The sequence below is a fragment of the Dermochelys coriacea genome, chromosome 4, assembly GCF_009764565.3.
Source record: "Dermochelys coriacea isolate rDerCor1 chromosome 4, rDerCor1.pri.v4, whole genome shotgun sequence".
In the NCBI taxonomy this organism is placed as follows: domain Eukaryota; kingdom Metazoa; phylum Chordata; order Testudines; family Dermochelyidae; genus Dermochelys; species Dermochelys coriacea.
Window position 1 is genome coordinate 53,280,064 of NC_050071.1, and position 25,179 is coordinate 53,305,242.

The 25,179-nt window shown below is 41.4% G+C and overlaps 1 long non-coding RNA gene across 1 annotated transcript; it reads right to left on the reverse strand.

Moving 5' to 3' along the window:
- Positions 1 to 5,588: 5,588 nt before the first annotated feature.
- LOC122459949 lies at positions 5,589 to 24,544 on the reverse strand. The gene is made up of 3 exons (XR_006280939.1): positions 23,873 to 24,544; positions 8,382 to 8,502; positions 5,589 to 5,655 (listed from the first exon to the last, which is right to left on the reverse strand). It is a non-coding gene; the product is annotated as an uncharacterized LOC122459949 (long non-coding RNA).
- Between the last annotated feature and the right edge of the window lie 635 nt (positions 24,545 to 25,179).

Consider the following 25,179-nt stretch of genomic DNA (forward strand, 5'->3'; position numbering starts at 1 on the left):
TAAGTATGGTGCAAAAGAAATTAAAGTGTTTAGGGGAAAAGGCTGAAGTAGCTGAAAAGGAGGAGAACAAGAAAGTGAAAAAACAGGCAACAGAGAAACCAGAGCTAGTTAGATTAACCATCATAAAAATAAAACCTTTAGCATGATAATCTAGAATCTAGCAATTCTTATAATTTGATGTAAATAGTAGTGCTTTTAGGCAATTATTGGCATGTCTGTCTACCCATTAAGACATCATACTAGAGCCGTCAAAACAATGCCAGGTCTTGAAGGCCCATGTCCCTACTCTACAAAACTGAGACCTTGATCTGGTTTATCCCTGCACCTTCAGAGAACCCGAGAACCCCACTGATTGACTTTGGTAGGGCTTGGTATAGGCGCATCGGTCTGCCTGCATGCATCTCTTTGCAGAATTGGCACCTAAGAGTTTTCTGAGTTTTTCCATTTGTTTAGCTCAACATTACTACCTAAGGTCCCAATTCAAAAAAGGTTCTGCAATGGGACAACTCAAATGCTTCAAGTTAGGCATGTACTTAAGTACTTTGCTGAATCGAGGCCTAAAGGAATAAGGGGAAGGAATACAAAATAGAATAGAGCTAGTGGCTCTATTCTGACTAGAGAAAGACCACAACTGGAACTTCAAATCCAATCTCTAAATATTTTTTGTGGGGGGGTCTCAGATTTAAATCCTCAGATTTAAATCCATCCCTATGTTGTTTGCTTCAAGGAAAGGTCCAAAACGAAAGGGAGTCTATTATCTAGATTTTGTTCCTATATGGTCCAAGGCAGAAGTCTCATAAGAACAGCAGATCTCATGAGATATTCAACTCAAGAAAGGAGACATTCAGCAAGATCAGCTGCTCTTACAAAGTTTCCACCACCTGGCTCTCCATGTCTTCAGATGTGTTTGTACAATGCCTAGCACCACAGGACCCTAATCTTGGGTGGGACCTCTGAAAGCTAATATAAATATTACATAGTCATAAATAAGTAGGTGAAATCTGGCAAGACTATTTGTGTTGTGGCTCCTTACATTTGGTCAACGAAATTAAAAGATTGTTCAGATTTATTACTGTAATCAAAGCAAAAATCCACGAGAATAACTCAGATTGGTTAGAAAAAGCCAAAATAAAACAGACATTTTAGAGGGTGAGTTTTTATTTGCAATAGTAGGAGACCTGATAGTATAGGGCAAAACAGCTATTTAAACACTGTTGATGTGAAGATTTAGAGAAGACTATTTTTCATTTTCTTCTCTTTTGGGGGATTGGAGCTAGAGCTGAAAATTCCAACTATTTATTTCTTTATTATTTACTTATTTCATGTAGCAATCAAAGAGAAAACTATCTAAAGCCAGCAGTGAGGAGAGCAATGAGCAAAAAGGATTTAAAAACAAAACTAAAAAATGACTGCTATTATTCTTTACTGCATGAGACACTGTTTCAGGCAGATTGGATAGATTTAAAAAAATATTATTTATTTATATAGAAAGTTTAATAGGTTTACAAATCCTTGCCAGGTTAATATCAGAAACAAAAAACAACAATTATTACAACTATGAGCTTTTGTTTAAAGAGACATTATGCAGAAATAGAGATATCATTACAACACCCATGACATGTCATTTTTAGCGATTTTATTAAACTGAGTGAAATCTCTGATTACGCATATTTAATAGATGAGGCATGTCTATCAAATGTTAATATTCAAAAAATTGGACACATGCTGGAGGTTTTGTTTTTCTTTTTTTACAGGTGAATGTATTTCATCCGAGTACTGACTAAACTGTAACCACATATCTAAGTATCCATTTGTCCTCTGTCTATTTTGCTGAGTATGTAATTGGTGCATTAATTTTTCCATAACAACCTCCCATATTATTTGAGCCGTTCCTCTACAGTTGGGACTATTTTGCTTTTTCCAACAAGAGGCTAGCAGTAGCCTACCAGATATTTGCAGATGAGAGATTAATTCTCAATTTCCTTTTGTGTGGCTATTTTTAAACCCAGATTTTACTGACCCAAGAGTAGCAGCCACAAGACATCACATGACATTTCAGATAGTACTACATCACACATGATAGTTCTTCTAACCGGAGCAAATAAACAAATAATTAGAGCTCTAATAGCAAGACTTTTCATGTGCTGTTGGAGTGGGAATTTCTGAATGAGCTTCAGAAAACAGTTCAGGTTGTCAGGTGACCATTAATAGTAACCACCAGTCCCAGAAAAGGTATAGCAAGTGACCAACTTCTCCTTACCTACAAAACATCACTAGTGCAGCACCAGAGGCCCAGGCCCAAACCCTTATGGGAAAATGTATCAAGTTGCAATTTTGCTTTCTATCACAATAGCCCAAATTCAAAAGCTACCTCTAACTCTAGACCTAGCATCCTATTAATACAAGGTCCCATAAATTATATAAACTGTAGGACTGCACAGGACATGGAGACACAGAGGACAAAACCACAGTGGATTCCTGCTGGGGCCCAGGAAAGTGAACAGTACCATTCTGTGGTGCTCTGACCCCTTTACCCAAGCTGCATGGAAGCCCCTAGACAGTATCTCTACAGGGATGTGGAGCAGTGAGATAAGGTGGGAGTGGACCTGCACTGCGCATTTTCATCCCATTATCCCATCAAAGTTAAACAGTGTTAATGCAGTGCTTCCCTACAACTCTGTTCTGAACCCCATCCTTCTGGTGAGATTCTGGCTCTGAGGCCACCAGCTGGGGCAGATGTCCCTGGAAAGGGCTAACAGAAAGCCAGGAGAGAAGAAAAAACAGTCACAGGCATCCATGTGGCCCAAGCCCCTGTCAAGATGCACTCTGACCTCAGGGGATCTTCTGGTTTTGGGGGGGCTCCACATTATACTTGGAAAGAACAATGCTAGGGACACTTCATGGGGTTTCCAATATCTTACTGTAGATATTCCCACACAAGAGCAGATCTGGCCTTCAGTTTGGAGGCCCTAGTTGCCATCAATACATCCTCCCTATATTTTAGCTCATTGCTCCTCAGGTCTCCTGGATAAAACCTTCTGCCAATTTCAGTTTAGTTAGACTCTTGTTTGAACAACAACAGACTTTAAACAATTCCAGCCTGTGTAGTGAATAAAAAAGCCAGGAGGGAAGATTAACTTCATTTCCCTTTGTGGCAATTGATGCTAAATGTCAGCCATTTACAATAGTTTTAGAGTGTGACCATTTTGAAATTTCCAAACCAGAATATTGACAACCTATTCAAAGCTACTTTCCATCCTTCATATAAAGGACTGATAATTGTGCTGTGACTCTTGGCAAAGGCAATCAAATTTAATTTTGAAACAGGACTTTTTCTTATTTTTAAATTATATGGAAATGGAAGTAAAGACCATTTTCCACAGTGGCAATTCATTGGAAGATATGTATGCTCATTCTTATGGAAAGGTAAGAGGTATATTTCCCTTATCCTGCCAATGTGCTGACTGAGAATATCACTGTTTTGTTGAAACAGTTATAGATAAAAATCAATAAATATAGATACATATTACACACAAAAAAGCTACATTAAAAGAACTTTATGAAGGTTGCAAAGTCAAGTACTCAAAAGTTAAGAAATGCCAGAATTAAGTTTGTCTGCACAACCTTAATTTGGCCTCCTTGTGCGTATGCAGAGCTGATTTTTCAAGTTGCTGGCAGTTCTGAAATATCAGAAAAAAAATCTGTGTCAAACTAAATCAGAAAATTCAGAAAGATTTCAGCAAATCAGAAATGTCTGTTTCAGGTCAAACAAAATGTTTCATTCAAACCGAAGCATTTTGTTTCTGGGGATTCTTAAAGGGCTAAATTCAGAGGAGAAAGAGGTGGTGTCCCCCCTTATAACTTTTAACCCTCTCTTTAGGGCACTCAGTCAAGATGTGAGAGACCCAGGTTCAATTCCCCTCTCTAACTGACGTAGATGAGGATTTCAATTTGGGCTCCCCCCAGCTCAGTGGCCAAACCATCAGGCTATTGGCTATTCTTTGGGAGTGGGGGCGGTTCTCTCAATCTCTCCTGTTGAAGCTGTTCCACTCTGTATAAACAATTAAATATTCACTGGAGCAGAGACTTGTACATGGGTCTCTCCCCTCCAAGGTGATTGCACTAACTACTGGGTTATGGAGTCAGTCTCTCTCTTGCTCTGGCCCAATGACTATTCCATTTTTTATAAAATACTTGATTAGTTTAACAAGAGAGACTGAGAGAGACAGTCTAGAATAATCCATAGCTCAGTGGCTAGGGCACTCACTTGGGGAGGAGGGAGACCTGAGTTCAAAATCCTTCTCCACACTACATAGCAGGGGGAACTCAACTTGGGTCTCCCACATCCACTGGGCTAAAATTTATAGGGAGGGCAACCACCACTACCTTTACCTTCCTTGCTAATCTAGCCTGATTTTGTTGTTGTTGTCTGTAACTATTCAGCAAATTTGTGTCACATTTGCTAACAGTTTCAGGTCAACTGAAATGGCATTTTTTTCAGAGAATAAACTATTTGTCTGAAAAATTTTGCCCAGGTCTAATTATGATACATTTTGTAATTACATCATAACACACTGGTTTTTCCACAGGACCCCTGTCTCGTTCAGTTCACAGAATGAACAGTGCTCACTTAATGAGCAGCTATTTGATATTTTGTTTTCTTCTTGTCATTCAATGTGTGGTCTCATGCCGTGCACTATTTAAACCCTGCTCTGAGTGCCGAATTTTTTTTTTCATGGGCTTTTCTGTGGCAGCCATCACTACTGTATCTGAGCACTTCTCAAACATTAATTAATTTATTTTCACAGCCTCACTGTGAGGTGTGGATTATTATTAACCCCATTTTACAGATGGGGGAATTGAAGCAGAGAGAGAATAAGGTAAAAAGTTTCCACTATGAGACATCTAGGACCTGATATTTTGAGAATACTTAGCATTATATAGCACTTTTGTGAAATGGACAGTTTCAAACTGTGTTCAAAGAACAGCTTCCACTTCAGCTGCAGTTGTGAATGGTCAGAACTTTTGCAAATCAGACCCCGGGGTCTCTAGTCAGGAACCCAGAAAATAAAGGAATACATAATAAGTGACCACCCATGAAAAGTTTGGTTTAAATGACTTGACTAGATAGGTACTCCGTGGCAGAGATAGGGATAGAATCCAATTCTCCAAGGCAGCATTCAACTACCTAAACCATGAGATTATTCTTTCTCTTCCTGCAGTCCCCTGCCCCAGTCATTACACACCTTCCAACTTCTGCAACATATAAAGCAGGGATCCTACAGACAACAGCCTCCTTCATGACACAGCCCTGATTCATCCCCAGAGCAGGGCCATTTTGTGCAGTGAATGAAGCAGGGATCCTGTGAAGAAAATAGCATTCGGTCATGAAATTAAAGACAGTATCATCACATATATGCACAAGGGGGACAAATTAATGTTGCACAGGTAATTTTAATTAAGCATTTCCTAACTGTTGAGTGCCTGAATTTACAACTTTTATGTTCTTTGAAAGTTCTTTGAATGTATTGTGTGTGTGTGTGTGCGCGCAGTTTTGTAGATTCCACCTTTGATAGGCATACTTTTCAGATAGCTTTCACTGCAATGTGTCGAAGCATTGCTGTGTTTGGAAAGTGCTACTCAGGGAAAGGTTCCCTGAAGATAGAAAAGAACCACAAGAGAAAGACATCAAAATAAGATGGGGGAAATCACTGAAAGGACAGAGATGATCACTTTCCAATGCGGGGTCAGATTAACCAAAATGTGATAAACTAATTAACCACTGGCCACATACAAACCAGAGCCTGCTCTCATACTCCTTCCTCAGATACTGCTGCTACCACAGGACATTCAGCAAACATACGGGACTCCTACCATCTTACCTCAATTTTGCAGTACTTAATGCTTTAAAACAATAGCTTATTATTTAGGGGTTTTGAAAACTATAAATATATTTTTTTCCTGTTTGAAACCAAACCAAACCACACCTGGCCTGATTCTAATCTCACTAGTGCAACTTCATTTACCTTACTCCTGACTTGCTCTAGTGTACATCCATGTGATCAGAATCAGGCCCAACTGTTTTATAACAATATTATGTAACATGTATGTATAGATCTCAAAGCCCTTTACAAATGTAAACAAGCATTATTATCCCTCTTTACAGGGGAAACTGAACCAGAGAACAGCTAAGTGAGAGCAAGTTAATGGCAAAGCCGATATCAGAACCCAGGCTGGTACACACATTGGCACCTCTTTTATTCACAGTCACATATTTGGGTGTTCTTTTCAGTCAAATAATTATTACTTTTAATCAAATAAATGTTGATGAGTGAAGTAAATAGATCGTTGTTTTCCACCTGCCTCTTTCATATATGTATAACTAATATTTATGTTGTGCTGGGGGAGGGTTCTTATGGGTCATAACAGTGTAACATAGCATGTTTTATGGGACTAGATATTTTCAGCTAATTTGTTTAGTTTCTACAGCTTGGTTTTGTATTTCATAGCTCAGTAGGACACCCTAATTGAATAAGGCAATACAAACATGAGGCCATATGTTCCCATGGTTTGCATGGCAAATATCCTGGAGAAATGTAGCAGTATAGACTGAAAAATACCAACAGCACCATCATTGCTTAAATATGCGACTTATCAATAGTAACAATAATTCTCCATAACATGGAAAACAAGATAGCTAAATATCTTCAACTTTTCTGTAGTATCTTTACATGGGTGTGTGTTTAGTTTGTTCAAAAGCAGGTATCTTATTTCAGCTTTTTCATCGTATTTGATGCACAGTCATTCCTCTCTCATTTTCTCTATATGTTCTGTCTCCTCTTTTCCACCTCTACATTATGCCATTTGTTCTGTATTTAGTGACACTCTGCCTTACTTTTGCACATTTCATTTTGGTGAATCGCTCTGCTAGTATGATATGTCTGCATGTGAAGATACAGAAATCTAATTATTTGTCTTTTTTTTCCCTACAGCAGCTTGCATATGCATATTTGCATTTTAGAAACTAGCTTGTTTCTCAAGCATGGTTTTGTTTGGAGTGGGGTTATCTGCGTCATTAGTCAGATTAATGCTGTTGTGATCTATGAGCGATGTGGAGTGCACTATGTTTTCATTTGGGTTTGGTATTTTATCCTCGAGCACTTTGTTCTTTTGGTTGAAATGGCACCAAAAGTTGGATGTTCTTGTCTTTAAATTGGCTGAGTGGGTGGCATTATCATAGTTCTGCTCTGTAGCCATTGATGTGGAACCCAAATTTTGTTTGCAGGACTGTAGTTATAGAGTTTCCTTTAACTAGGTTTATGTCCTAATTGACATAATTATCTGTTAAACTTGGGATCCAAACTTCACTCTTAGAGTAGAATGCATTGAAATTTTTCTGCTGAATCATTTAAGCTGTGGTGTTAGCAGTGAGTTGCACTTATTTGTGCTTTCAGTATTAGGGTATAGTAGACAGACATAACTTTTTCTAGTAATGCTTTTGTACTTAGTTTGAAACTCTCTGATGCATTTCTTAGGGAGCCTGGATATCTATAAATTAGAGTGTGTTCACTGTGCGTTCATCTTGACTGTTTTGGTCCAAGTTATGTTGCTCCTTTAGCCATACCACTGCCAGACGCAACCAAAATTTCCCTCTGTATACGAAGGCATGCGAGGCCTTAACTCCTGCACTAAGTGTTTGTCACAACTTTCAGCTGATACCGGGGCTTAAGTACCTTTTAGCATAGAAAGGCATCATGTGATCCATGAAAAGATGTTAGTCTATCACTAGTTAGCACAGATATATAAAGGCATCTAATGCTGTACATGTATGGGAAAGACAAGGAGAGACCTGAGCAGGATAGAGAGTATTATTCCCAAATGAAAAACATTTAACTGTCAGACAGTTATTCTTTGGAATCTGTACACAGTTCTCCTACTAAATGAACAGACCATTAGAATGTGTATTAGTTGTAGAGATTTGTTTACACATCCCTTGGTTATCATTTTGTAGCAGTGGCACTGAGAAGCCAAAATCTGGGTGCACAGACTCCCCATTTCTGGTTTTATGAGCCAGAAAGAAAACTGCCATCTGTACTGAACTATCTGGTTGGGTATCATAATGGAATTTCATCTCCATATATTGAGTAACAACACAAGTTTGGTACTGTACCAATAGTTAAAATTCTCTTACAGTCATTGCTAATTTACTGATTCTTAGTGCTACTGAATCAGCATAACTGAAAGAAATGTCTCCTCTTAATCAGTGACAGAAAGCATTGCCTCTGCAAGGCAAATTCAACAAAGAACAGGATGAGAGTAGTCTGAGAGCAACTGGGTCCACTTCTATGCAATCATTTTTAAATACTCTAAAAATCACTAACCTTTAACTTCTGGAGCACTGGGTTCAAATCCTGTGTCAGGCCATGAGTGAAAATGTGTTCAGTGGTCTTATTTTGGTCTCCACAAAACCATCTCATAATTTGTCATGACTGGCAAATTCTGCTAAGAAGAAGGGAAGAATATGAATTAGGAAATAAAGCAGAGTTTTAGTCAGGTAGAAAAATGAACATCAATAAACCTGAATGTCAGGATCACAAATACAAATTCAGACTTGAATGTCAGAACCTTTGCACATCCTAATATAACAAGACCCAAATCTTAGAATACATGGGAGGATCCACCTTAGACTGAGGGTTTGTCTTCACTACCTTGCAACATAATGTAGTGCATCAGGTGAAGACACACTATGTCGACAGGAGAACACCTCAACGAGAGACGGAAGCTATGTTGGCAGGAAAGCATCTAGCGCAGTGTAACACCTCTTTAAGTTGCCGCAACTTACATTGCTCAGGGGTCTGGCTTTTTCACACCCCTGAGAGACGTAAGTTACATCAACTTGAGCAGTAGTGTAGACAAGACCCCAGTAAGTGGGCATCATACCAAAGGAACCTCACTGAAATAGCAATGAAATTACCAGGATCCATTCTGAACCCTCCTCCTACATCTGTACAGTGTATGCCTTTCCCACAAGATGTGTCCCTATTACTGCTCAATCAGGTGTAGCAGGCAGCTTTGAGTCTCAAACATGCCCTAGAACTTTCTGATGCCAGCAGCACTTTTTTAAAAGCACTGCTTCAACTGGTGCAATGAATTTGGAGGTGCAACTGAGATCCAAGGGTTATCTGTCCTTTACTGAGCAGTAACAGTAACTGTAGCTTCCCTTTTGTGTAGGGAAGCTACAGAGCAGTTCCTGCCAACAGAATACCTGGTTCATGCTGGCTATCAGTCCCCCTCCTTCACGAACATGAAATTCACAGTAAAAAGCATAATTTTAAAAATCCTATACAATGGAAGACTGGGGACAGATGGGAAAACTAAAAGTCAGAAGAAAGGGATAAGAAATGAGAGTGAGACAGAAAGTGAAGGTTTCAGAGTAGCAGCCGCGTTAGTCTGTATTCGCAAAAAGAAAAGGAGTACTTGTGGCACCTTAGAGACTAGTCTCTAAGGTGCCACAAGTACTCCTTTTCTTTTTACAGAAAGTGAAGAAAGGCAACCCCGTTTGTCATTTATCTCTTCTCACTTGCTTTTGGTGACCACCTTTAGGTCCCTACCCTGCAACCTTTATGTGAATAGTCTCACTGAAGTCCACTGGGCTACTTTTGTCACGGGTGCAGGATCAGTCTCTTAGCTCTTACTGTACACTTATCTGCTGTGTGGATACATTATATCATCTCCTGCATCATTTCCATTGCTATTTTCTTTTTGTCTAATTCCAAACTTGGTGACAGTTTAGGAATTCTTTAAGCCACTTCTTACATGAGAGTACCTGCACAACAATGCACTATCATTTCAAAATGAGGAGAAGAGAACTGAAAGAAGATGAACCCTTTTAACATCCTGGGGTCCAAATGAAGACTCTACTTGTATTATACACAGTTTAAAGCAGGAACCATGTTTTTGTGTATGTTTGTACAGCACCTAGCACAAACATCCTGACTGGAGCCTCTGGACATTACTGTCATATAAATATTAAAAAGCTTAATTATAGCTGTCACTGCCAGTTTGGACTACAATAACAACAACAACCCAAAATAGAGGAAGATTTCAAGGAGGTAGGATTAAGCGTTTTAACATAAACAGTAAATGCAGCATCAGCTGTAGGATACAGATTTTTCAGATGTAAATAGTTTACTGTAAGAAAAGTAAGAAAAGCAAGTTTGTGAAGGACAGGATTGTCCTGAGCACTCCCCAGCCATCTGGGAACATGGGAGCCTAAACAAATAAAACTATTGTAAAGTCACACAGAGGGGTGAGGTAATACCTTTTATTGGACCAATTTCTGGTGAAAGAGACAAGCTTTCGAGCTACCCAGAGCTCTTCTTCATAACTACACACAGAGCTGGCTCCTGCTCCCATTGAAGTCAATGGCAACGCATATTAAATGCAGTCAGCCCCATAGCACAGATCAAATACACACAGTAAGCTTTGTGTACAACAGCTTTATAACCTAAATAAGTGTATTTTGTGTTTAAATCTGTAATAATGACATTCTGAACCTACGTATGTGTTAAATTGTGTAACTGTTTTAATTATACTTCTCCGTTTTTGTCTTTGTAAAGGTTTGCCTTGTTTTGTGTCCAGTGATATGTATTCAGGCTAGGCGGTTTAGTCCATAGGATAGATAGGTAGCTATTCTACATAAGATGCTACATGTCAAGGGGGAACCATGTCTCTAGGAGAAATATCGCTGCAGGAAGAAGCTGTTCAGTTGAAAAGCATTGCAGTCAAGAACCCATCCCCAGAGTGGGAGCTGCAGGAAAAGATCATTTACCCCGAAGGTTCTGTACCCTTGGATCATATTCCCCAGATTTGGGGTTGAAGAAGGAAACTGATCTGTCAGAAGATGAGTTCCCCACCTTCGCAAGGGGAAAGAGAAGAGAAGCAGAGAAGTTGGAGAGAAGAAGAGTGATAAGCGATGAGAGCTTAGCCCTAGGAACAGAATAAAAGAGATGAGGGACACTTGCTGATTTGAAAGTTAGGGCAACATAAAAACTCTGCCTAGAGCACCAGTACAGCTAGGGTCAGATAGTATAGGGCTGGCCTTGGCTGTATTAATCATTGTAACATTTCTAGAAGGGGCTGTCATTTAAAATGCTTCCCTTAACTGGAACACACACTTCCACACCCTTTCCCCCCGACCCCCATTTTTCCAGGGATTCCAGTCCCTGGCTCCTCAGTTAATGCATTTTTCTTTTGGGGAAAGACTGGAAATGCCTCTATTGCTTGCTGTGAATTCCCTAGTGACAGCCCTGCTTGGTTAGGAAAGAGGCACCTTTTGGCATACATTTCAAATTTTTCAATTCTACTTCTGGAACTCAACTCTCATGGTCAACAAAGCAAAGGGTTGTTAGAGAAGTCTAATTTTACTGTCCATTTGCTAATCTAAAGACATATTAGCAATTAATTCACTGTAGTCTATATGAAAGCATTGCTTTAAAAATGGATACGTGAAAGATGCTCTATGATTTGTAAAAATAAAGAGCAGATTCTCTCAGAAATGAATGCCAAATAATTCATTATCTGAGTTATCACTTTTCAGTCAAAAAGTATATGAAGAAAGTATATAACTCATTTAGACAGCAATCACCATGGAGTTATGCTGGCCTTTCATGAAGGTGATGAAACAGCCAAATTCCCTGACAGTGGTGAGTTATTTCTTTTATCACTGGCAGTGCTGCCAAAAAAATCATCAAGGCCACAGGCATGGAAAACATGAGGCCTCTTCAAATTCAAGTGATAAAAAGACATGTTTTATGTTTGTTTTAATCTCTATCATTTAAGTTTTAAAATTAAATTACAGTGATGTTAAACATAGCCAGGGACCAACATGATTAATTTAAATTCAGTATTTAATTTCTACAAGTACGCTTTCTTCCAGGACAGGGCCTTTGGACTTCTGTCTCCAACTACCTCTGCCCTAGTCCCTCTTGTAACTAAAACATGTGTCTTTCAAACCTGACAACGTGTGTATAAAATATTGGGTGTTTTATTACGATTTATAATTCAATCATTTTGGAGGTGGATTTTCTCTGTCTCGCTCCATAGTTACAGTAATGATCTGGTATAGTAAATCAATGATTTTTTTGTTGCAGCTTTATATTGCTAGAAAGGTCATATCTTACAAGTCAGAATATAGGTGGTTAGAAATTTCTCTGGTGAATTTTGAAAAGCCTAATGAATGTAAAATTATACTAATTCTTTTGTCCAGTTAAAAGTTTTTATTGTAAAAACCTAACATACTGAGGATCAGTCAAGGCAATGGGCCTGATTTCAATTTGAGCAGAATTCCAGTTAATAATGTCGTACACATAAACCCTCTCTTAACAGTTCATAATGTTAAACTGAAGACAGGATTGCTAAAGAACTGTTATTTTTTCTCCCTATTAAATCAGCATTACAGACTTTCAACAGATGTCTTTAATAGACATTGTTATTAAAAAGAATATTACATAAAATAGATTTAGACCATTTCTCCATCATTATCACTCCTACCACCAAGAGGAAAGTTTTTCTTGTATCTTCAAATTATTAAATTTATGTCTAATGAGAAAAAATAACTCTGGATATTATCAATCTATAGCAACATCCATACCATTGCTACAGTTAAGGCTTTGTCAGTGCTTCCATTATACTGTAAACCCTGTACTTTGAGGACTTTAGAGGTTGGCTGTAAAAACATGCTCTAGTTAAAAGGTTTCAGCCTAGGAGCAAATTCTTTGTAAAATGGGGGGGGAGGGAGGGAAATCCAGCTGTTTTTTAAGTTATAAGAGTGCCAAAAAATAAATTGTCTGGTTTCAGGTTCTTTTCTGAACTCTCATAACTCAAAAATGTTATGTTTTAAGGCAAGGTTTTACAGGCTATTAGTCAATAATATGGATTTGTGCCTCTTGGATTCTTTGGAAAAATGCTAATAAAAATAACAATTATGTGGTTGGAAAACTGCCAAATTTGTCAATATTGACTAAAATTAGGCACCTAAATTAATATTTAGATATAACATTGTAAATAAGTCACCAGACTTTCAAAGGTGCTCAAGTACCCACAGTTCTATTGACTTCAGTGGGATATCATAGAACCATAGAATATCAGGGTTGGAAGGGACCTCAGGAGGTCATCTAGTCCAAACCCCTGCTCAAAGCAGGACCAATCTCCAACTAAATCATCCCAGCCAGGGCTTTGTCAAGCCTGACCTTAAAAACCTCAAAGGAAGGAGATTCCACCACCTCCCTAGGTAATGCATTCCAGTGCTTCACCACCCTCCTAGTGAAAAAGTTTTTCCTAATATCCAACCTAAACCTCCCTGAATGCAACTTGAGACCATTACTCCTCATTCTGTAATCTGCTACCACTGAGAACAGTCTAGATCCATCCTCTTTGGAATCCCCTTTCAGGTAGTTGGAAGCAGCTATCAAATCCCCACTCATTCTTCTCTTCTGCAGAATAAACAATCCCAGTTCCCTCAGCCTCTCTTCATAAGTCGTGTTCCAGTCCCCTAATCATTTTTGTTGCCCTCCGCTGGACATTTTCCAATTTTTTCCACATCCTTCTTGTAGTGTGGGGCCCAAAACTGGACACGGTACTCCAGATGAGGCCTCACCAATGTCGAATAAAGGAGAACGATCATGTCCCTCGATCTGCTGGCAGTGCCCTTACTTATACAGCCCAAAATTCCGTTAGCCTTCTTGGCAACAAGGGCACACTGTTGACTCATATCCAGCTTCTCGTCTACTGTAACCCCTAGGTCCTTTTCTGCAGAACTGCTGCCTAGCCATTCAGTCCCTAGTCTGTAGCAGTGCATGGGATTCTTCCGTTCTAAGTGCAGGACTCTGCACTTGTCCATGTTGAACCTCATCAGATTTCTTTTGGCCCAATCCTCTAATTTGTCTAGGTCCCTCTGTATCCTATCCCTACCCTCCAGTGTATCTACCTCTCTTCCCAATTCAGTGTCATCTGCAAGCTTGCTGAGGATTCAATCCACGCCATTCTCCAGATCATTAATGAAGATATTGAACAGAACTGACCCTTGGGGCACTCCACTTGATACCGAGTGCCAACTAGATATGGAGCCATTGATCACTACCCGTTGAGCCCAACGATCTAGCCAGCTTTCTATCCACCTTGTAGTCCATTCATCCAGCCCATACTTCTTTAACTTGCTGGCAAGAATACTGTGGGAGACAGTGTCAAAAGCTTTTCTAAAGTCAAGGAATAACACGTCCACTGCTTTCCCCTCATCCACAGAGCCAGTTATCTCGTCATAGAAGGCAATTAGATTAGTCAGGCATAATTTGCCCTTGGTGAATCCATGCTGACTGTTCCTGATTACTTTCCTCTCCTCTAAGTGCTTCAGATTTGATTCCTTGAGGACCCGCTACATGATTTTTCCAAGGACTGAGGTGAGGCTGACTGGCCTGTAGTTCCCTGGATCCTCCTCCTTCCCTTTTTTAAAGATGGGCACTACATTAGCCTTTTTCCAGTCGTCTGGGACCTCCCCCGATCGCCATGAGTTTTTAAAGATAATGGCCAATGGCTCTGCAATCACATCTGCCAACTCCTTTGGCACGCTCGGATGCAGTGCATCCGGCCCCATGGACTTGTGCTCGTCCAGCTTTTCTAAATAGTCCCGAACCACTTCTTTCTCCACAGAGGGCTGGTCACCTCCTCCCCATGCTGTGCTGCCCAGTGCAGTAGTCTGGGAGCTGACCTTGTTCGTGAAGACAGAGGCAAAAAAAGCATTGAGTACATTAGCTTTTTCCACATCCTCTGTCACTAGGTTGCCTCCCTCATTCAGTAAGGGACCCATACTTTCCTTGACTTTCTTCTTGTTGCTAACATACCTGCGGGGGAGGGATAGCTCACTGGTTTGAGTATTGGCCTGCTAAACCCATGGTTGTGAGTTCAATCCTTGAGGGGGCCATTTAGGGATCTGGGGCAAAAATTGGGGATTGGTCCTGCTTTGACGGGGGTTGGACTAAATGACCTCCTGACGTCCCTTCCAACCCTGATATTCTATGATATGCAGTTTTTCACCATGTCTCCAAACAGGGCCTTTAATTAGGAAAATTTAGGTGCCACAGGTCTCTACCAAGTTCTCTGTACCTCACTTCCCCAACTGTATAATGGGAACAATAGCACTTCTCTACCTCACAGAGGTTTTGTGAGGATAAAGTACATTAAAGATCATAGTGCTCTCACATACGGTAGTGATGGGGGCCATAAGTAACACAGAGAGATGTGTTTGTTTGTTTGAAATTTTTTACCCCCTGGCAGCACTATAAGAAAAGAGGCCCTGAACAGTTGCTTATAGCTTGGTAGCTGTTTTAATCTTTGCCTTGAAGATGTTTCCAGCTGCCCCAAAGTGCATCATGGCTCCAAGTACCTCAACCCAACTTCAAAGCACCACTGCATAAATTGTTGGTGCACTATATGAGCTATAAAAGGACTGTTGCTATCTGTGTATTGTGAAAATCTTTAGGGAGATGCTCACAGTACCTTTATTGACACAAATATGTATTCCAACTATAGGCCCTTAAGAGGCACTGAAAAGAACTGCCTTCAAAGGGCACTGCTAATGGTGATAGGACAAAATTTAGACTTGCTAGTCTTGTTTTGTTTTGTGGACACACGTACTTGCAATCCAACAGCACCTGAGGCTTGTGGTTGGTGGGTCACCCAGCTGAGATTGTAGCTATGCTATAGTCCTTGTTTTTTGATAAGATAATGGAACTTCAGACTGAGGATGACTTTTTTTGAAGTAATTGTTATTAAGGTTACATTTTTGAGTTGATGACAGTCTCTCTTTAAAAACTGGCAAACTATCGTTAAGTACTCACCAGCTACTTTCCTTTATAACTGGCGATGGCCTGTGGATTTAAAAAAAACCTGACTGCATGGGCATGCTCTGATTATTACTCTCATTAACTACTATGCTATTTATCAATGAAGATAGATTTCTAGATGGAAGAAGACACATCTTTGAAAAGGAGCAGAAAATAAAGGAAAGGATGGAGCTTGCCCAAAAAAAACAAGCTATTGATAGTCCCCTCATGTGAAGAGACAACAAGCTGAAGTAGGGACAAAAGAGGCAATTACATTAAAGCTATTCCTCAGCAACTATAAATTCCACACAGACACTGGGGCCCATTCAGACATCTCCATTGCATGTCTCAACTGTGAGACTACAGATAGGCACAGTGAGGTGATCTTGGTAATCATAAATATAAGGACATCATTTATTTTCATAAATCATTAAGATACATTATCCATATGCTAATATTACACAGGTTGTGTTTTATGTTTCAGCATTTATGTTAAACGTAGTCGATCTCTAAAAGTTATGTTACCCTATACAAAGCAATGAAAAGAAAGAATGAAATTGCTTCCCTATCTAGTCTCAAGCCAATTACGTGTCTGTGACCAACCGTGTCCAGCTGCCTAACACTGCACCTGCTGTAGAAACACTCATGATTCTGATCATTTGTGTTCTATATGTAAGCCTCAAACTATTTCCCTCTACAGAGCTATGCTGTATGAAAGTGCCTCTCTCTGTTTGCATGGAAATAATAAAGTACCACTAAAGGCAGTGCTTAGAGCAGGGATGTGTAAACTAAGGCCCGCAGGCAGGATCCGGCCCGCAGGATTGCCACCCCCATGGCACCAAGGGCCCCGCGCTGCTCCCAGAAGTGTCCGGCACCCCGTCCCTGCGGCCCCTGGGGGGACAGATGGCTCCGCACACTGCCCTCACCTGCAGGCACCGCCCCCCGCAGCTCCCATTGGCCAGGAATGGGGAACCGCAGCCAATGGGAGCTTCGGGGGAAGTACCTGCAGGCAAGGGCAGCATGCAGAGCCGCTGGCCCACCGCCAGGGGCCACAGGGACATGTGCTGGCTGTTCCCAATGCAGCGCGGTGCGGGGCAAGGGCAGGCAGGGAGCCTGTCTTAGCCCTGCTGCGTGCTGCTGCCACCCTGGAGCCACTCAAGGTAAGCAGGGCTGGGCCAGAGCCCACATCCTGAACCCCTCCTGCACCCCACACCCCAATCCTCTGCCCTGTTCCCCCGATGCACCCCTCCTGCACCTCAACCCCCTGCCCTGAGCCCCTGCCACATCCCACACCCTTCCTGCACCCCAACCCCCTGCCCTGAGCCCCCTACCACATCCCCCACCCCAACATCCTGCCCTGAGCCCCATCCCGCACTCCACACCCCTCCCTCCCCTGCCCTGAGCCCTCTCATACACCCTGCAGCCCTCCTGTGCCCCAACCCCTTGCCCTGAGCCCCTTCTTGCAGATCACACCCCCTACCATACTCTGCACTCCCTCCTGCAACCCAACCCTCTGCCCCAGCCCTACACTCATGGCCCTGCATGCAATTTCCCCACCCAGATGTGGCCCTTGGGCCAGAAAGTTTACCCACCCCTGGCTTAGAGTCATTGGGGCAAGTTCTTTGCTGTGTACAGATTTTGCTGAGAGCAAAAGTATGGGGGAGTTCGTTAAGGCTCCAGATTATCCATCTCAGGCAGCCATTGCTATGCTTAAACTAAGGCATCATGAAGGCTGCTTCAATTAGCACCAGCTGGGTGTGGTCCCCTAGGAACAGCTGGGGATTACTGTAGTACATTGCATGCTGACCACTCACCCATCTTTCTTCCATTATGCTCCCTGTTCTGAGTATTACTGGGAGGAAGGTGTGTGAGCTGGCTCTCTGGGCTTATGGCTGCTGAGGACTCCCCTGTGTCAGGGTTATCTTCCACAGAGATTTAGCAGAGGTTTCTGCTCTCTTTGCACCATGTGAGTAGCACAAAGGGAGCAAATTGGGGACTCTGTCCCATTAGCTCTCCAAAAAAATAGCTAATGGAGATCCATGCAAGACTTGGGTAAATTAGTATTTCCAGATATCACCTGCTCAGATGGTTATAAATATGGACACCGTCCTGCCTTGTGATGTGACCCACAAACTGAACCACCTACTTGATACCTTGTCCTCAACCCCAGGAAAGTAATTTTGACACGTCCAGCTGACAATATAATTCAGTCACTCCATCAGGACACAGATGAAATCTGTGAGGTTCACATGGAAAGTCCATCTAAACTACCCATACAGAACAGCACAAACTCACCACAGCTAAAATAGCTACTGATATAGTGAAGCAGTCTGGATTAATCAGACTGGTTACAACCCAAGAGAGTTCAGCTGGATGATTCTTTGAAGTGCTGTGGCTGAGAAGTAACATTCGTTGACCTTAGTCAGAACTCTGAGGTACACTTACCTCAGAAGATAACCAGGCTTCTCTTGTCCACTCAGATATCTTGATTCCAACATGAACCCCAGCTGCTTCAAGTGTTCAAGATCACTATTGGCTCATGGTTGCCTCTGGAGGCCAAAATCTGCAAGGTTGCAGCCAGAGGCCAGGGAGTTGATGATTGCCTCTAACAACTGAGAATAGCCATGGATGAGATGTTTCTTCTCTATCAAGAGCAAGTTGGTGGCTCTCACCCTTTCCAGACTACTGTACCCCTTTCAGGAATCTGATTTGTCTTGCATACCTCCAAGTTTCACTTCACTTAGAAACTATTTGCTTACAAAATCAGACATAAAAATATAAAAATGTCACAGCAAGCTATTACTGAAAAATTCCTTACATTCTCATTTTTACTGTATAATTATAAAATTAATGGGGTGTATGGGGGACTAGGGAGGGAAAGTACCTCTACTGGAGGAACATGTTGTGCTCCTTTGGGAGTAGTTCATCTGCTTTGGTCCACACCTACACCCAGCTCTCACCTGTGGCTCCAAGTAGCTGTTTGCATGCAACAGCAGCCACACCCTAGGAAACCGCTTTGCCGAGTGGGCCAAACCAGGTGAGGGTAGCCAATGGTCTTTTGCCCTTGGTGAGATAGGGAAACTGATTTTCTCTAGTATGCAAAGACTGTTTATGTGGACTGGGTGGAGAAAATCAATTTGTGATTCAACGGCCATGAAAGTGGTTCAGCAACGTGCTGTGGGGCACGTAGAGCATGACAAGGCTCTGAAGCTGTCCTGGTCACTCACTGCAGCTAAGGAAGTCCCCAGCCATAATGATTTTTTGTGCTGCTGGAATCTGGCTTCCACAGCTGAAAGAGTGGGACTGCCCCTGTGCAACAGCTTTCTCACTTAAAAATTTCCCACATAGGTTTTATTATTGATTATTATTATTGTCATAATCATCAGTGATGGACTACCAATAATAATAATATAATCTAAAATTAATCAACTGGAATATAAATATTGTACTTACATTTCAGTGTACAGTATATAAAGCAGTATAAACAAGTCATTGTCTGTATGAAATTTTAGTTTGCACTGACTTTGCTAGTGCTTCTTATGGGCCCTGTTGTAAAACTAGGCAAATACCTAGATGAGTTGAATACCCAGCCTGAAAGACCTCTGTGTACCCCATGGGCACGTGTACTCCTGGTTGAGAGCCACTGATCTAGATCAGTTGCTCCAGGTGTACAGATTTAATAGCAACACTTTGTTGCTGCTATGCTCTCTACTTAAGATGTATTGGTCACTTTAATTTTAAATGCTATTTTCCTGAGGTTTATAACCAGAGCTTTTGTTACAAAGTCCACAGCCCGACAAAACTTGCCTTATTTTTGTTTTCACTACAAAACCAAGACTTTGTCCAGATTCACCAAAGGGACTGTATATTACAAGTGAATCAAGGCCAATTCTAGATGATCCTAGAGCAGTGGCTCTCAACCTTTCCAGACTACCCTGCTCCTGTCAGGAGTCTGATTTGTCTTGCGTATCTCCAAGTTTCATCTCACTTAAAAACTACTTGCTTGCAAACTCAGACATAAAGATTCAAAAGTGTCACAGCACACTATTACTGAAAAATTGCTTACTTTCTCCTTTTTACCATATAATTATAAAATAAATCAATTGGAATATAATACTATACTTACATTTCAGAGTATAGTATATAGAGCAGTATAAACAAGTCATTGTGAGTATGTAATTTTAGTTTGTACTGACTTTGCTAGTGCTTTTTGTGCGTCCTGCTGTAAAACTAGACAAATATGTAGATGAGTTGATGTACCCCCGGTAGTCCTCTGTGTACCCCCAGGGGTACGTTGAGAACCACTGTCCTAGAACAATAAATGGGTCGGAATCTTGCAAAACTCTGGTTCTGGCTGAATTATTCTTTCAGTTTTTGGGTTCTTTTGCATTCAGAGCAAAATCTGGGATGAGGTAGAGGGGTGATGAGAACCCAGGTGGACTGAAACAAACAAACAAACAAACAAAAACAAAACCCTTGTTTGCATGAACCCATGTGAAAAATCAAAATAGCTGCATTTTTCACAGCTCTATTTATAACTCTGCAATTTTTAATGGTAAGGCCAAAAATAGTCATTACAATATGTCAGCCTGATGCAGTTTTTTCTTTCCAAAAGGCTTAACATCAGTATAAACTTTTTTTGATGCAGAGTAGTAGGAAAAAACAAAAAAGAATAGTTTTTTGGGTGGATTCAGATGCTTGTTTTTTAGTTTTAGTCCTTAGTGGCAGGAGTTCTTGGCATTTGAATGTGACTTTACCTCATGTGACTTCATTTGGGGTATACATGTTATGTCAAGGGACTTTCACAAACATGTAATGATTCAACAAGGGAGCCAGTTCAAATGGGGGATAATTAGGTTTCCACCCTCCCCTTCATTCTGTGCCACTGTTTTTACTCTGTACATCTCCATTGTACCCTTAAGAACAGCAGATCTGCAGCCAAACACTGCACACTCCCCACAGCCAGCAACTTCCTCTGAAGCTGCAATACATAATTACAACCAGCTGCTAAGCGTTGCTTGAGAGCAGTACAAACAGCATCCTCATACCCAGAGATTGAGAGTCAACTCCCAGGCTTTGCTGCAGTGGATAAGCCGAAGGAAGCTCCCGCACCCTTGCAGTAAAAGAGAGCAACAATTCCTTCTATTTCCTGTACCAACAGAGGTGTTAAGAGGATACGGCATTTCTGACCCCTCTCTCTTCCCTGCCTTCCCCTTTGCCCATTTGTTTAAATGAAAGAAAGCCTCCTTCCATGGCCCCTGCTGCTCATCTGGCCGACCCACTACCGTGTTGCTCTGAGTCTGCTCTAACACACACAGCGCTCCTTCTTAATGACTGACAGGAGGCACTGCCTATGCTGGAGCTGACTCGGTCATGCAGCTGATAAGCGATAGTGACAGCAGTAGGAGATTACCTCTTTTTAAATCATGTTCATAGGCTCCTATGAGTCTTATCTTCAATGTAGGATTTTAACTTTTAAAGTTCAGGGCCCTTGTTGTCAGTCTTGAAAGTTCCCTCCAAAGCTAAGTCCTCTGAGCCTCTTGAGCTCTAACACACACACACATACACCACACACAGTTTTCAACTATTTAATTTTTTGCAAATACTGGACTTTTTTTTTTTGCACTATTTGAAACAAAGAAGTTGTATAGCTGTGAGAAACCGTACAAATAATTAAATGTGACTCTCCCCAAGTGAATGAGAGAAGACCACAGCTTTAGAGTGGGAATAGTTCAGAGTGAGATTTTCAAAAGCACCCAAGGGAGTTGAGAGGCCAACTCCCTGTGACACAGGCAGCACCAATGGCTGACCTTAATAACATTTTGCACTTATAGAGGACCAAAATCTCACAGCACTTGACAAACATTAATGAATTCAGTCTCCTAAGCATGAGGAAAGGATCCCACTTTAAAGTTGGGGAAAGAGAGGCACAGAGACAAACTGATTTTCCCAAAATCACAGCAGAAATCCATGACAGAGCTGGGAAAAGAACCCAAATCTTGTACCTTCACTGTGAGACCATCCTTCCTCCTTTGCAGCAACTATTTTTTTTCTCTTTACCTCTACATACTGACCTTACAGTTAATCTAGGAGGGGGAAGCAGCATGAGAGTAAGCTAGACTGTTTAACAGTGTGGCTGGTTTTTTCAGGTAGTCTCTATTTATTAAAATTGTACTTAATATGGAACTGTAGGGCATATCTGGATATTTTTGGATATGGCTTGTTTAAAAACCAGAATACAAAAAGGAAGTCATATTGCACTGCTATTTTACAGAACAACTCCCTGGTGGCTTCGGCATAGCAACGACGGGGAGGTATCAGCAGTGTCATGCCTCCTTAATTAACCTTTGGCTAATGCTCCAGAACCAGCAAAACCAGGAGGACAAAGGGTCATATTCACACTTGGCTGATACAATAAAACCACAAATGTTGTTGTAAGTGTCTATTGCGTTTGTGTCAAATTATTAAAAATATTGTGTAAAAGTCTCCAAAAATGCCTAAGGGTATGGCTACATTGCAATAAAAAACCTGAAGCACTGAGTCTCAGAGCCTTGGTCAACTGACTAGGGCTCGTGGGGCGTGGACGTGGGGCTAAAAATTGCAGTGTAGTACTCGGGCTCTGAGGCCCTCCCACTTGTGGTCTCAGAGCGCAAGTTACGGTTAAGCCCAAACATCTACACTGAAATTTTTAGCCCTGCAGCTCAATCCCCGCAAACCCAAGTTAGCTGACAGAGGCCAGCCGCAACAGTGCCCCATGTCATTCACTGCAGTGTAGATGTACCCTAAATGACTTAGAAGCCTCTGCCCAGTTTTCAGAAGCCGCTTGGGGATTTAGAGAAGAGACTTGACTTAGATATATTTTTAAAAATGTGAAAAAACCACCACCACAAGGTTGTGTTGGTTACCTGGGACATTGTGGGAAAGTTCCTTGCTTAACTCTATGGGCCTGATTTCCCATTGGGAGGCACTTTGTGTTGTCATTCACAGCAGACCAAAGTGGGTATAAAATGCTACAATTTTGATCTGGGAGCATTTTAAACTCACTTGGGACTGGTATAAATAACAGAGGAGAGGGTGAATTGGACCTTATAGGTGTAAATGACATAGTAAGCTACAGTGCGTCCATTTCCTTCCCCTGCTTTTTTTGTTCAGATATTTATTTCCTTAACTGTGTTCTTTTGGTGATCAATTCACATTTCCATTTCTTTGACCATCAAGGTTGGATTCATGCATCCTAATAAACAAATCAAACATTTGTAACAGGATCCCAATGCAGTATTTTCAGTCGGAATGTTACCTGTTGGTTTTAGCAGCTCACCCGACTCTCTAATTTAGAGCAGTTTGCATTTCCCAGTGACGTTAGGTATGTAATTTTCAGCAGACTTTTTGTAGGGTTCTAATAATGAACAAGCTTACCATGCAACATAAATGTACTTTAGGGTCTCTATACTGTCACATATCTAACTTCGTAAAATATCGAGTGTGCGAACTTGAAGGATCTCATCACCTAGAATCCCAGTCTATAGGCAGCAGATTACTACTGATCTATCTTTTATCTTTTCTGAATTATATATATGAGGGAAATCATAATATAGGAAAATATAAAGGAATATAAGAATCTGCAAAACAGTTCTATATTAGCTTTAGAAGATGGCAGGTTAATATTTTTCTATTCATGGTCATTTTAGTCAAGGTCCTGTTTATCTGTTTTTCTGTTACACCGTATATGTTTTTCTACCTGAGTAGTAACCTTGCGGGGGTTCTTATGGTCATCTAACAGACGTTAACTATTTTCCAGCTACACGTATGCAGGCTGAGTTCCATTTAATCCTTTCTTCTGACACTTCTTCACCCATATTATTTCAATGTGGAACAAAATGACCAACCATGTTACCAATTAAGTCATCAGCAATACACCCAGGACTGGACCTCCAACCAGCAAATGTCTTCCTTTTGGACTCCTGGTATATAAAAACAAATTCTCTTAACCTTACCTTCTAAAGAAGGCATGATGTAGGCTTCAGGGCTTCAGATTTTAAGAATAAGACAGTAAGTTCTGTCAAGATTTGCACATGTAGCAGCAAGTCTCTCCAGAGAGTCTGAAGTAAAAATTGATGGAAAAGTTTTTAGAGGCACCTAGTAAAAGGTACCTTATTTCAACAAACATTGTTTGATCACAAAATCCAATCTTCATACATTTTGTATCACTATCCAAGGGAAAGAAAAATACAATCATGATTTTTAGAGGCCCAGCAGTTAAGAACTTTTTTAAGCTGATGGAGTTTTAAAAAGCCAGAAATCTTCCAAAACCTTTGGAATACTTTTTTCATCGCCATAGTGTTCACTGGAGAAAGTGTCCACAAGGTGAACATTAAAAATGAAATGGAAACATGGCCATGTAAATAAAATAGGTTAGCTATCCACACAAAACTGCTCTCATCCCCACATGCACTCTGTCATTTTTGCTTTACTTCACTGAGCAAAATAAGCGTTTACTACTTTTTAGCAGAATAGCCAACACAACTATGGTATGAGAGAGTGAGCTGGTTTCTTTTACTTCTTTTGCATGATGAACAGAACATGATTCTAAGTTCTGATTCCAGAATCATTATTAATGTAATATATGAGCCAGAAAGAACTCAACTTGACTGTCTGATTCCAGACTGAGTTTGCTGGGCTGTCAATTAGAGAAAACAATCTTTCACTTGTAAACTGACCAGATTTGACTTAGAGCAGGGGTGGGCAAACTTTTTGTCCTGAGGGCCACATCTGGGTATGGAAATTGTATGGTGGGCCATGAATGCTCATGAAATTGGGGTCGGGGTGCAGGAGAGGGTGAGGGCTCTGGCTGGGGGGTGCAGGCTCTGGTGTGGGGCTGGAGATGAGAGGTTTGGGATGCAGGAGGGTGCTCTGGGCTGAGACTGAGGGGTTCGGAGGGCGGGAGGGGGATAAGGGCTGGGACATAGAGTTGCGGCATGGGAGGAGGTCAGGGGTGCAGGCTCCGGGCGGCCCTTACCTCAAGCAGCTCCCGGAAGCAGCGGCATGTCCTCCCTCCGGCTCCTAAGCAGAGGTGCAGACAGGCAGCTCTGTGTGCTGCCCCATGCACAGGCGTCGCCCCCCCAGCTCCATTGGCTGCGGTTCCTGGCCAATGGGAGCTGTGAGGGTGGCACTTGCAGTAGGGGCAGCGTGCGGAGCCCCCTGGCTGCCCCATGCGTAAGAGCCGTAGGGGGGACATGCTGCTGATTCCGGGAGCTGTGCGGAGCCACGGCACATGCGGAGCAGGGCAAGTCCCAGAGCCCGC